The sequence below is a fragment of the Furipterus horrens genome, unplaced genomic scaffold (assembly GCF_987537825.1).
Source record: "Furipterus horrens unplaced genomic scaffold, mFurHor1.1.pri manual_scaffold_2, whole genome shotgun sequence".
Lineage (NCBI taxonomy): Eukaryota > Metazoa > Chordata > Mammalia > Chiroptera > Furipteridae > Furipterus > Furipterus horrens.
The window spans coordinates 152,806,350-152,821,135 of NW_028327172.1; the positions used below are offsets into that span (position 1 = coordinate 152,806,350).

General features: G+C 37.1%; 1 protein-coding gene across 1 annotated transcript in view; it reads left to right on the forward strand.

Annotated features, from left to right (window-relative positions):
- MKX (mohawk homeobox) overlaps nt 1-14,786 on the forward strand; it is a 65,268-nt gene that overhangs the window by 31,996 nt on the left and 18,486 nt on the right. The window lies entirely within an intron of this gene.

The following is a 14,786-nucleotide window of genomic DNA, read 5'->3' on the forward strand; positions in this document are numbered from 1 at the left end:
GACTCAACATCATTCCTTTAGAAAGAGAGAGAAAAAAAGAAAAAAAAAAAAACTTTCACTTTTAATCTATAATTAAAGCCAAAGTTTTCTTTTAATTTTAAATGCTTGTCCTTGAACTAAAATAACAGAGAACATTTTAAAACATGGCTCCAAGCTGCTGTAGATACATTTGATTTAAACCACAGAGACTTCAGTTAGACTTCTCAGTGCCAGAGAAATTGCAAATTAGAACTAGCTGAAGTGACTGAGTTTCTGGATGTTGTAGTAACAACAAGGCTGCTTATTTTTTTGGAACTGTTTTCTCTTTGGGCTCTTCTCATGAATGACTTAATCCCTATGTAAGATCAAATGTCATGCCAGTTGCCATGCATAGAAAAAGCAAGTGAAGCCTCTTTTGCCTTCCACAAATTTGATGCGCTCGCCTGTGAGCAGTGAGGCGGGAGGCAGGAAGAGACACAAAACAGGCATTGTAAAGTGAGGCCAGAACACAGTGAAACTACAAAGCTTAGGTGAATGATAAAAATATCATTTATGGGGGGAGAAGGTATACAAGGACTAAATGGTAATGGAAAAAAATGCAATAAAGATTAAATTAAAACTATATACTTTAAAGTAGAATGCCATTATTTATGATGGCAAGAGTAGGGGATAATATCCATGATTGAACTGTAAAAATATTTTTACTAAGGTCATTTCTGTACTTACTATTCTGGTATTGGGCTAGCAAATCTCATGCCAGATTAGATCTAATAATATATTACATTGCTCTATGTGCTGTAGACAGTACATGAACATCTGTTATTTTATTTGATTTTCATTACAACTCTGTGAGGCAAAAAATAAAGGTAATTACTCCTACTTTCAATTATGCCCACTTTCTTGCAGTTGGGAGGGAGTTACCCACTGATGAGCCAGAAGGAGAAGTTGAGTCTCCAGCTCCTCATTCAGGCTCTTTCCACTCGATTTTACTGTGTTTTCCATCCTGGTTAAGTGTACTCAAAATAAAAAATTATTTATGGAGTAGAACTCTCCAAAACTTCCTTTTGTACATTTGGTGCTTTGAAAATTGGATGAAAAGCTTTGTGTACCCACTCTGTTCACCACCACACTTTTGTGGAACCCAGATGACAACAGGGGTATCTTTGATCTTTTAGATTACCAACAAAAAGTCACTGCCACCAATCCAATGCCAGCAGGAGTTCCCAAGCTGATGTGATAAAAGGAGAAATTTTATTCAGCTGAACAGTTTGCAAACTGGGAAAACACAGCCTCTAATGGAAACCAAAAGTGCATTCTCCGGAAACAAAGGGGAGGCCCACTTACATAAAGTACCTGTCCTAGTCCCTGATTAGTCCATTCTTATGCAAATGAATTATTTAAATTTTCACATTCTGATTGGTCCTTATAACACTGCTCTGCTTGGTCAGACTCACAAGTCTTGATTGGTCATTAAGGAGCTGCTCTGTTTGGTCAGTAAAAGTTCAAATTAGACTGTAGCTACCCAGCTCCTATTAGAGCAGGTCTCGACTCATTGGTTGAAATAGGATTCCAGGAATTTCTTTATAAGGTTTAGCTCTGATGGCAGGAATGAAGTATAGGAGGCTTGGCAGCTCGATCTGTGACTTTTCCCTGAAGTGTGTGAGAAGCGCCCTGTAAACAACAGCTGTTGGACTCTGATTATGAATTTGGGCCCAGTTAACCACAAGGACTCTTTTTTGGTGGGTATATTTCTTCTTGGGGTCAACAAGATCTAAACAGGGTTCTCTTGGATACTTTCTTCATAGTGTGGAAGGTTGGACCCTTCTGAAGATTTCTGCTGATACCTGAGGGTTCTGTCTTTAACGGCTATGTTACCATGTACTTTCCCAAGTGTTTGCAGTTTATGGGTGGCATCATCATTCCCCTCATGTGGTTCCCTGTTCCATATCATGTTGATTCAGATATGAAATATACTCCCTTCTCAAATGCCAGAAGATTCCCCCCACATTCAGTAAGCGTGTATGTGTGGCAGACTGAATGGAAAATTTAGAGGGAATGAAGAAGGGCCACACATTGTGCAGTTTGCAGTGCATCTAACTTTATATTAAGCACTATGTTTCCTTGTTAAGTGTCCTTTAGTCACTGCACATGGGACTCTTCCCTGCCTGCTCTGCCCCACGTGGTCCCCAGCCTCACAGCATCTCACCCTTTCCTACACACCCCCTAGGTCCCCAGTTGCCTCAAAATCTCCAAGTTAGTTTCATACAGTGTAACATAATCCATATCTCTCCAGCTTCAGCTCCCAAACTTTGTTCCAGGCCTACCTTTCATGCTCCAACCCATGCACCAAGGTGCTAAGCAAACTGAAGGGACTTTGTTTGTAACCTTCACCTTTTTTAAAAGTGTTTATGATGTTCAATAGCAATTTATTTCATAGTTATAACTTTTTATAATTTTAGGGTTTTAAGGGTTCCCTAAAACCCAATAGTCATTCCCGCCAGATTTCAAACACCATTTGGAGATAGTTTATGGAATTTCTGGTCTTTTAAGGACTGAGTTTAGAACTTCCTTGGGGTTCATTATTTTTTTAGCAAATTGGAAATTAGGCACAGAGCACTCTCATGACCACTGTAGGGTTGCATCCAGATTAAAAAAGCTGATGTGGAAGTGATAGCTGGGCTCAGGAGCCCATTCCATTTGCCTGGCCATTCTAAGAATAGGTTGGTATCAAAGCTTCTGGAAATAAAGAAAATAAATTAGTTTAAAAGAAAACCACTTTGGTTCATGGTTATGTTTTCTTTAGAGAAAATGATACATGTATTATTAGGTAAAGTAAAGAATATGATATAGGAGTAGAAAATGATATGAGGACTTCCGGCCAAGATGGAAGCCTAGACAGATATGCTGTGTCTCCCTCCACAACTAAGAAGGAATACAACTACCTCAAAACTAGAGACAACCATAAGTTTCAGAAAATCAAACTGCATGGAAGTCCAACAAACAAAGATATAAAGAAATACTCATCCAGACATGTAGGAGGGGTGGAGTCAGGGTGGAGAGGGCACAGTGTGGTGGTGGCAGCAGCAGGCTGCAAGAAAGCGCAGTCACACATTTTTAAAAGTCAGGAGGGACACCTGGATAGCGCTCCCAGCACCAGACCAGACCATGCAGCTCATAGTCCCAGTGCCAGGGAAAATAAAGTCTCATTGCTTCTGACTGTGCAAACCAGTAGGGGTTGGGGTGGAGGAAGAAACTGCCAGTCTCTCAGCAGAGTCTGATTGTTTAAAAGGCCTCTACAGTTCTAGAACATCCGCAGTCCCACCCACTCTGGGAACGACAGCCAGGGCAACAACTAGAGAGGTGTCAGTCCCATACGAAGTGGGAGAAGTGCCTAGAAAAAGGGCGAATGCTGAGCAAGCGACATTGTTCCCTCTCAGACCCCTCCCACAGATACAGTGCCAAAACGTGGTGAAACAGGTCACCCTCTACTGACGAGAAACCTAAGGCACCGCCCCTTACAACATAACAGGAGTGACAGCTCTACCCAAGACATAGAGGCAAACAAACACAGGAACCTGTCAAGATGAGGAGACAGAAAAGTGGCCCAAAAGGGGAAACAGATCAAGGTTCCAGTGGGATAACTAAGTGATGAGGAGATAGCCAACCTAACAGATGAAGAGTTTAAAACACTGGTGATAAAGATGCTCACAGGCTTCACAGACATGCTTAAGAATGGCAAATGCCTAAGGGATGAAGTAAAAGCTATGCTAAATGAAATGAAGGAAAGTCCACACAAAACCAATACTGAAGAGAAGGAAACTGGGGTTCAAATAAATGAATTGGAACATAAGGAGGAAAACAACAGTCAACCAGTACAAAATAAGGAAACAAGAATTGAAAAAATGAGAAGAGGATTAGGAACCTCTGGGACAACTTTAAACATGCCAGCATCCAAACCATATGGGTGCCAGAAGAAGAGGAAGAGCAAGAAATTGAAAACTTGTGTAAGAAAATAATGAAGGAAAACTTTCCAAATTTGATGAAGGAAATAGACATACAAGTCCAAGTCCCAAACAAGCTAGACCCAAAAAGGACCACACTAAGACACATCCTAATTAAAATGCCAAAGGTGAAAGATAAAGAGATATTCTTAAAAGCAGCAAGAGAAAAGCAGAGAGTTACCTACAAAGGGGTGCCTATAAGACTATCAGCTGATTTCTCAAAAGAAATTCTGCAGGCAAGAAGGGACTGGCAAGAAGTATTCAAGGTAATAAAAAAACAAGGACTTACAACCAAGATTACTCTATCCAGCAAAGCTATCATTTAGAATAGAAGGGCAGATTAAATGCTTCCCAGACAAGGTAAAGCTAAAGGAGCTCATCATCACCAAACCATTATTATATGAAATGTCAAAGCGACTTACTTAAGAAAAACAAGACCAAAATTATGAACATTAAAATGACAACAAACTCACAACTGTCAACAACTGAATCTAAAAAATAGAAATAATATCCAACTAAGCAAACCAGAATAGGAACAGAATCATAGGTATAGAGATCATTTGGAGGGTTACCAGCTGGGAGGGGGAAGGGAGAGAAATGGGGAAATGGTGCAGAGATTAGGAAGCATAATTGGTAAATACAAAATAGACAGGGGGAAGTTAAGAATAATATAGGAAAGGGTGAAGTCAAAGAACTTATGTGCACAACCCGTGGACATGAGCTAAGGGGGTGGGATTGCTGGAGGGAAGGGGGATACTGAGCAGAGGGGAGCAAAGGGGAAAAAATTGAAACTATTGTAACAACATAATCAATAAAATATACTTAAAAAAGAAAAGAAAATGGTATTTAAAAAGTGGATAGTGATTTTAGGAAAAAAATTTCTTATTTGATTTCAATTTGAAACTACATTATTCTAAGAGATGCATACTTTTTCCCAGTGATGTAACCCCCTGTCTTGGTGATGATCTGTGATTTCAAAGCACTGTTGCTTGAGATCTACCTCTTTTTCCAGGGTATTGTGGCATACATAATTTTCTTAATTGTGATTGGGCAGTACAAAAAAAGATTTTCATCTTACTTGAAAGCAGTGATATGATTGGGCCAGAATTTATCACACATCTGAAGGAAACTCCCTATTAAGCACCATGATGTGATTTAGAAATATCATTGGTGAACACAACATTAAGAAACTGGCACGGGTGTAGAATTAAGGATGGACCAGAAATGTCATTCTACCAACTGCAATTCTGAAGTTGTATTGAAGAGGTAGAAATCCTCAAATTGGAAATTAGGCCCTGTCCATGTCTCCCTCCAGCACTGGAGTACCTTTTGTGGTCCCTCATGCTTTAGCTCACTCTCTGATTAATCAGTCAGTGGAAGTTTGGGAGGATGCTGTATCAAAATGTTAAATCAAAGGAGCAATTTTAGACACATTTTCTGTCTTCTCTGACCAGCTTATTATACCGTATTTTTCACTCCATAAGATGCACTTTTTTCCCCCAGAAGTGAGGGGGTGGGGTGGGAATGTCTGTGCATCTTATGGAGTGAATATTGCAGCACAGACCATGATGTGTATTACCTGACCTGTCAGCAGTGGCGACAGCTGTTAGAAGAGGAAGCAGAGGGCCCATGTGAAACCCCTGGGGACACTTAAATCTCCCACTTTACTGCTGAATCTCAGGGCGTCTGGTCAGTATAAAGACAGCAAAGAAAGTGATATCAGTGATTGTGAGCAACTGAGCTTCATAAATTCTGACACTAGCGATGATGAGTTCTTGGGATTCTCAGACAACTAGAAGGGTACTTGAACCTTAAAGTCTCTCCTCATTTGTTAATGACAGTGATGATGGTTCTTAATACTGCTATTGACTGCTGCTCACTTTACATGGTTGAAATATTATTATATTATATTTTATTAAATATTTTAGTGTACCATTTGATTCAGAATTTTTTTTTTCTTGTTTTCCTCCTCTAAACCTACGTGTGTCTTATGGTCAGATATGTCTTATAATGCGAAAAATACGGTAATTAGACTGGTCTCTTTAAGTCCTTTCTGCCTTCATAAAAAGATTTAGCCATGGTCAAAGGACACTTGATTCACTTCTTTATTTTAATTATTTTGAATACTAAAAGCAAATTATACATCACTTTATTTCTTAGGAAGGAAAAGATGTCTTAATATTTGACAATGTATCAGATTAATCTATCTTAATAAAGAGAAAATCTGCTTTTGAGTGAGAATAATCCAGAACATAGACAGAAAATACAACTATGATGAAATTCCAGGTCTAAAAAATAATGATGTCAAAGATAGAAAGACAGAAGAAACAAGTAATGGCAAAGGAAATCTAGAGGAGAAAGAGCCCACCCCAAAAAAACTTCATTATGAAATGGGAAAAGGGAAAGTTGATTAGCTTGAGAAGTGAGAGAACTAGAGGAAGAAGGAAAAAATCAGAATATAATAGGGCATGGCTCTTATTTCTGGATCAGGTTGTGCATGCTAAAGACCAGAGAATCTTTACATGCCAAGAATTATTGACAAAGTAGGCCTCAATGGACTCTTAAAGGAATTTGTGGAGATATATAACTGCTGATAAAATGATGACACTTCTATTTCTGTATTGCTTTAATCTTTAGTTATAAATAAAGCTATAACAAACAACATTCATAACAATTCTAGAGCCATAAAACATTTTAATTCAACCTATTTATTTTTAAAAACTAAAGAGATAAGGATCAGAAGTGACTTATCCAATAGTGAGCGTTTTAAAAAATTTAACTTCTAATGTATCATTACAAAGATTCTTTATATATTTTAAAGAAAATATAATATAAATTCTTATTTTCCCCCACTTTATGAAAAGGTAGACTATTGAACTCAACAACAAAAATAAAACACAATTTTAAAAATGGGCAAAGGACTTCTTCAATAGACATTTCTCCAAAGAATATATGTAAATGGCCAATAAGCACATGAAAAAATGCTCAACTAATCATTACAGAAATGTAAATCAAAAACACAATGAGATACCACTTCACACCCATTAGGATGACTATTATTTTAAAAAAGTAGAAATTAACAAGTGTTGGTGACAATGTGTAAAAATTGGAACCTTATGCACCACTGGTGGGAAAATAATACAGACACTACGGAAAATAGTATGGTGGTTCCTCAGAAAATTAAAAATAGAATTATCATATGACCCAACAGCTCCACTCAATAACTGAAAACAGGGACTGGAACAGATACTTGTACACCCACATTCATAGCAGAATTATTTACAATAGCTAAAAGGTGGAAGCAATCCAAGTATCTGTCGACAGATGACAGGATAAACAAAACATGGTATACACACATAAAGAAATAGTATTCAACCTTAAAAATAAAGGAGATTTCGACACATGCTACAAAGTGGATGAATCCTGATGACAAGATTCTAAGTGATTCTAAGTGAAACAAGACAGTCACAAAAGTTTATTTTTTCTGCGTGTATATATTCCTATTCTTTTTGCTATGGACTCTCTTACTGATAATATTTTATTGATCTGAAGACTTCCTGGAGTAGAGAGATTGGCCTGTGATATTCATATGTGACAAATACTTTGTTTCAATTAGTTATACATGCTTTGATTTCTCTTTTGACTTTTTCTCCTTGTAACCATTAAAAATGTAATAACATTTATTAATCTTTTTTTTAATGGCTTCTAGATTTTAAGTGATTGAACTTCTTCACTTCAAAACTTTCAAGGGAGTGTCCCAAGTTTTCTTCTAGTATTTCTATGGGTCTCAATTTTTCCCTTAAATCTTTTATCTATATGGAATATGTCCTAGTTTGAGATATGGTATAATATGGTATCAGGAATATATCCAATTTAATTTTTTCAAATATAGCTACCTAGTTATCCTAATGCTATTTATTGATCCATCTAAATTTCTCCTCCCTCCCTGGTTGTAAATACCACACTTTAAATTGAATTTATCTCATCTTCCTGTTACCCTCAACTGATTTTTCTTTTTACTTATGTTCTAGCTCCACAGTTAAATTATTGAGGTTTTAGAATATGTTTACTATCTGGCTGTGCTTATTCTTCTTTTTTCATAGTTTTCTAGCTATTATTGCTTGCTTATCTTTCCATTTTAACTTTAGGCTCAACCTATTCACTAAAAAGAATTTGTTATTTTTATTTGGTTGTGTTACATTTCTGTATGTACATTATGTATTGAGACAATTATAAAAATTAATATTTTTAGGATGTAGATTTATGTTACATAAAAGTTGGTATGTCTGTTCTTGTCTCATTTTGTGGCCATTAGTAGCATGTTTTTAAATGTTCTAAACAGGTCTTGCACATTTCTTGCTAAATTTATGACCATAACTTTGCTTATCATATTTGTTAGCTTTTCAGTAGACTTCCTTGTGCAGTAATACTGAGTTGGCCAAAAAGTCTGTTACATTTTTTTTCTGTATGATGGCTCTAGTAGTACTTAGTTGTCTTTAACTTCATTCAAAACAATTTTGTTAGATTGTATTATGGCAGCTGTCATATCAGTGTGTATTAAAAAGAATCAAGATTTGGTGAATTTTTGTGCAGCCATTTTAATATTGAAGATTGGAGAAGAAATGTAACATTTTCAGCATATTATGCTTTATTATTTCAAGAAAGGTAAAAACACAACCGAAATGCAAAAGAAGATTTATGCAGTGTATGGAGAAGGTGCTGTGACTGATTGAATGTGTCAGAAGTGGTTTACTAAGTTTTTTGGTACTATTGATATTTTGGCCAAATAATTCTTTGCTGTGGGGCTGTCTTATGCATTGGAAGATATTTAGTGGCACCTCTGGCCTCTATCCACTAGAAGCCAATAGCAGGAGATAGCGGATATACTCAAAATATCCAAATCAATAAAGTTATTGTAGAAAATGAAAATGAGTCTTTTATTTTACAGAAAAAGCTAAACAGACTTTTTGGCCAACCCAATGCAATTATATTGTTTGCAAATAGTGATGGTTTTACCACCTTCCTGAAATTTTTGCTGTGGGTTTCTTTCTCTGGCTTATTGCATTGACTTGTACCTCTAGCATAGTGTTTAATAATGGTGATGATAAGTGCACAAGGTTTTTATCTTGTTTTGGACCTTTGTGGCAATACTTCTATTATTCTCCCATTAACTATGATGCTGGCTTTCAGTTTCAATCAGTGCCTTCAGCTTATGGTTTTAGGATTTTAAGATCTAGATTCACATTTTTTTCTCTACCACTAACTAAGAAATATTAGGTAAATTATCTAACTTTTTAATTTATTTCTGTATCTATAAAATAAAAATACCTGTCTCACAGAGCAGTTGATAATGATTATGAAAGCACTTGATAAGCTGTGCTATACAAATGTTTCTTGTTATTTCTGTTTCCTCCAGTGCAGAATGCTTTCCTACAGAACTCTTTTACAAACTGGAAAATGGATTTCTCTTTGTGGCTCTGTGCCGTTTTGTAATTCCATTCACAATACAGTTTCTACATATATTCCAACGTTGGAAAGAAAAAGCACTTTTTGAATGATGAGCAAATTCCTCTGCTGACATTTAACTAAAATGTATTTCAAACCTGGAGCTTTTTGGAATGCTAAGAAATTGGTCATTTTCTTGTAAAAAATGTGAAATAAAAAATGTTTATGTACCTCAGCACTTCCTGACTGAGCTGGAAGTGAGTGCACTGAGGTGGTGTTATTTTGTGGTGTTTCAGTTCTGGGAAAAATGAAACCAGAAAATATAGGAAATTTTTGAAGATTTTTGGTTGTGAAAGCTTTTCTTTCTTTCCCCCAATACTTTGGTTAACATTGAGATGCCCGTATAAGTTTGATTCAACTGCAAACAAATTCCGGTCAGTGATCCATAACCAGCATTTTCTTCTGTGTTAAATTCTGTGTTTTAAAGAATGAACTGCATGTCTAGAGATTCCAATGGCTATACTTACTTTCTTAGACATAACACTGCCGCCTGGCAGCCTTGACTGAGCTTCCATACTAGTTTCTGTGCAGTTATGCCTTGATCCAATCTGATACGATTTACAAAGTGACTTTTCCTTTGTAAGAACCCACCTACAAGTAGCTCCACTTCTGAAAGGGTTTATGTTGCTTGATGTGTGATGTATCAACTGCCCGCTTCCTCCATGCTTGAAAAGTAAAATGTGTGATCTTCCCCTATGCTTTCCAACATCACGTCCCTTCCTCTGCTGGGCACTGTCTTAGGCTCTCAGTATCAGGCTGTGAGAGTTATTTTCAAGCAGCAGCCTTTTCAGCTGGCCTGCTGTTGCACCAGAGGCTCTGGAGATGCCTCTGGCTTTGTCATGTGGCAGGGATTCAGGAGAAATGGTTGAAAGTCATTTTCCTGGATTCATTTCTCTAACTACACATCAAATCAGAGGAAGCTGGCCTTTTGAAAATGATCGTGGATGCAGTTTTGCATTAAAAGCTAAAGAGGCCTTATGTCTTCTCTCACAGAGACTGGTAAGAGGAGGCCACTCTAGTCTCCAGCATGTGTTATGGATTTATTTGCTGACCTTAAAGGCACACACTTTGGAAAACATCTTCCATCTTTTATTTATACATATTAATTCATCTTCTGTGAATATCAAAGCAAAAGCATAGTGAGAGAAAACAATAGGGGAATGTGCCATAGGTACACTGATAATTTCCATTCTCTCAAGCGGCAGCTGTTCCAACAGTAGCAGTACCATCGTTGACAGTTGTTCACTTTACAGAGTTCTTGTCAAAGCAAATTTAGTAAATTAGAATGAAAGCCTAAATAGAAGGCTTTAAATGAATCAGTTAAAAAATCTAACCCCTCTACAGACATAGCCTGAATGGCCAGAGAGAGCTGGCCCAGGAGAATATTCACAGCTCCCTTAACACACCACCATTCCAAATTAAGGGTTCTACTCCTGTTAATTCAACAATAAAACTGGAGTCAGGGAAGAAAATATGTTACTTTCGGTGGGGGGAAACTCTTTCTAATTGTAGAAATTAAAATGAGCAAGCTAGAAAGTGACAATATGAGTTTAATTTATCATTTTTCTCCCTGGGTAAACTTCAGAGGACAGAGAGACAGCATCTTCCTCTGGTTCACTACTGTATTACCAGTTAGTGAAGTGCAGTCAAGATCTGTTGATTGCTCTCTGGGGAATATAAAAATACTTGCACCTTTGAAACAATCTTAGTTTGGGGAGGGAAGTATGTATATCTTTTGTTATGTAAATACAACATCAAGCAAAGTAAATACGATGGGCCAGAATCCATTCTTGGATAATTGGAAACAGACTCTGTGCCATGCAAATGGTTTACATTATTCCAAAAGGAAAAGTTCACATTTAGTGTAAGATGTAGTGGTAAAATATTGAGCTTTTGCTTTCTACTGATAGTATAAACATTACCCCAAGATATAGTCTCTGGAAATAATTTAACTAACTTTTATTTTTATATGCATGTTCTGTTCTGGAGATTTGTTGCAAAAAATGGATGGAAAGTTATTTTCTTTAAGTGACAGTTTGTTTACAGAAATTCCTTGAAATCTTGATGGTTATTGAAAAAACTGAAATAAATGTTGCCTGAAACTGCCCGTTGCTGAGCTACTCCACACCTTCCAAAGTAGTACCATACTCTGTTAGTAAACCACCTAAAATCCAGAAAGGTCACGGAGGCTCTGTTAAATGAAATATTTATGTTTCAATCCCAAAAAACATATTGTGGATCCTTTCGGTGTCTTAAGTTGAGGGTACAGAGTAAATTATTCCAAAATTATGGAGGCCAAATGCCATTTTCTCCAAAAGTTTGTGTAATATCTATTTATCTGTGGGCAGATGACTGCTCAGTATAATCAGAGGCAGACTTTGTCAAGTTAAGTCTAAGTAAACACAGCTGAACATAAGCAAGTTGGACTACAAGGTTTTTTTGAGCTTTGCCAACAGCATATGACCTTGGAGAATGCTGCTTTTTTGCTACAATCTGCTTTCAATGGAAAAAAGAATTCTTTTTGTTTCACATTAACAAGTGATGATTAGAAGCTTGTTATGTTCTAGTTTTTACATGCAAGACAAATGAACATCATGCACGCACCCAGCAAAAAGCCACCTTCCTGAGGGAAGCTGAATATTCATTCCCCTCTAGGGAGCTGAATATAAACTTTAAGTGTGGAATCCAGTTAAATGGAGTTTCTTTCTAAAAGAAAACCTTTTTTGTTGTTCATTTGTATTTTGCCTTTTTCTGTCTCTGTGCCATCTCAACAGATTAAAACTGTGGTTCCAAATGCCACTAGAAAATGAACTTTATTGATTTATCCCTTTTTTAAGAAGCATCTGTCCTCCATCGGAAAGAGATTTTGTGCTGTCATTAACTTTCGGTTTTCAATAGAAATTCTCACTAACTGCTTTATGCTTTCCATAAGTGCTTTCTTCTTCTGTTTTAAAAATACATGTTTCTTTTCAGTTACCTAATCCTGTCTTCTTTTAGCCTAGTATGGAGTCCAATATTTAAAAATTGTAAGGGCATTTCATGGTTCAAATGAAGTTTCTATTAAATATTTCATGTCAAAGGTGAACCATAAGTGAGAACTTTGGATTAGTAAAGATTTGCCTCAAAACTGCTGGCTGTTCAGGATTTTCTGACTGGCTAGCAGCCAGATAGATCCTCCATTCTTTCTGTTCCTTCACTTAAGGAAACGATTTCTTTCCCCTTCACCCTTCAGGAGTACATGTTCTTTTGAGAGTAAATGTAGTATGTATTAAGGGTGTGTGACTAATAAGATTTTAAAATACTTTATCTTTCAAAACTTTGGTATTTTACACTGTTTTATTTTTTTAAACATGTGTTGAATAATATTAGCTAAAAATGTGTGAAAATATTCAAAAGTATGTGTTAAAATATCATTCTATAGTTACATTTGTTTAAGAACCCTTTTTAAATGTATTTATTTGTATACCTCTTTTTCCTATATACTGATGTATTTCTATGTTAAAATGCATACTTTGAGGTGGAAATATCCAAATATTCCTAAATACGTTGCTAAGTAATCCGGCAATGAAGCTTCCTCTTTTGTGTTAAGGGCAGCATCATACATCACTAAGAGTATGCCAGCATCCATGCTTGAAGGTCCTCCAAGCCCTCCTATTCTCGGCATGTCAAAATCAAACGCATTATGACCTTCCGCCTCCAAAGTGAAACTTGCTCTTCCTTCTTTCTTCCTTAAATTGGTCATCCAAGGCAGAAATCTTGAGAGACGTTACCAACTCTCGCCTCCGGCTCCCAAACTCCATCTAGTCATTCAGCAAGTCTGCCCTCTCAGTCTCTCTCGAAGCTTGTCTTCCTATCCATCCCACTGCTACTTCCTTAATCCTGAGACTCCTCAGTTCTGTCTTAGGTTCCTGCCATGATTGCGCCTGGCTCTGCAAATCTAATATTCCACTAAGGCTAGAAAGATCTTTCTAAAATCCAAATCAGGTCATATCACTGTTAAATATTTTTAGACTGTTCCCATACATTTCAGGATAGAGTCACATTCTTCTTCTTGGCACCCAAAATTGTAAACCCCTCAATGCCTGGCCTCTGCTGATCTCTCTTGGTTCATTTCCCAATGGCCCCTTTGCACACCTCATTCATTCCAACTTCACCAAAAAGAGTTTCCCAGAGGAGCTGTGCTGTGGTATGACATTGGCTTTCATATAGCTGTTCCCTTACCTTGGAATGCTTTTCCCCATCTTCACCTTGATACCTTCTGCTCATCTTTACCTCAGGTCTGTTTTCCCATCTTTTCCAGGTCTAGGCATCCAGCTAATAAGTTGGTTGGGCATGCTGGCATGAATGGGGGAGGCTGCTTGCTGCTGGAAGCAATTGCCCAGGGCCTTTTCTCCATGCTGCCCCAAGAGCATATGATCTCCTCATATCCTCTGCAGCTCCTTTTCAGGACCACTGCTCCCCCAACCCCCCTGCTCTCACCATTGCTCCCTCTCCTGTGTGCTCCCACAGCACTTAGTTGTTGTCATTTATTTACTAAACTTTGAGTTGGTTGGTGATGAAATCCACTTGTAATTTGTATTTCTAGCAACTATCACAGTGCCTCCTATATAGGATGCATTCCATAAATTTTGCTGAATGAACCCTTGAACCCATGAATAAGTCAATGAAGACAATGTGGAGAAGAGCAAATTATATTGCATTTAAAGCTAGGATATCTGTCTTCTTCTGGCCCTATTGTTTACTAACAATTTGTCTTTGGACCTGTCACTCAGCTTTTCTGAGTCTCAATTTTCACATTAGAAAATGGAGAAATGATATAAGTATGCACAAAAAGGAAATGAGATTAACTGCATATTTATGACTTGCAAAATGCTCCATAATTATTGTTATCATCACCATGAATTAAGTTGACCTGGTCCTTAACTATGCCTTCAAAAGCAGGGGGCGGGGTGGGGATGAATAAAATGCTGTGTATAAAGTGTAGTTTTCCACTTGACACTCACAAAAAGATACCTTGAAAACCACTTGGGTGAGTTCTGATTTGATGCAATGCATTTGCCTGTTTTCTATCAAAGCGCTGCATCCAAAGATGGCGAAAATTACTCCAAAGGAAATTGAGTGTTCCTCCCGTTCTGCTATGCAGTGGAAAGAGCCTTTTAATAATTCAGTCTGTTTGTAGGGTATCAGGAGTTGAAATAATCTGTATATTCTTGCTTCAGTCAATCTAAGAATTTAAGCATACCAGGTACAGTTGATTAGGATAAAGCAGTGACACAATATCTTTCAAGTAATATATGTTCT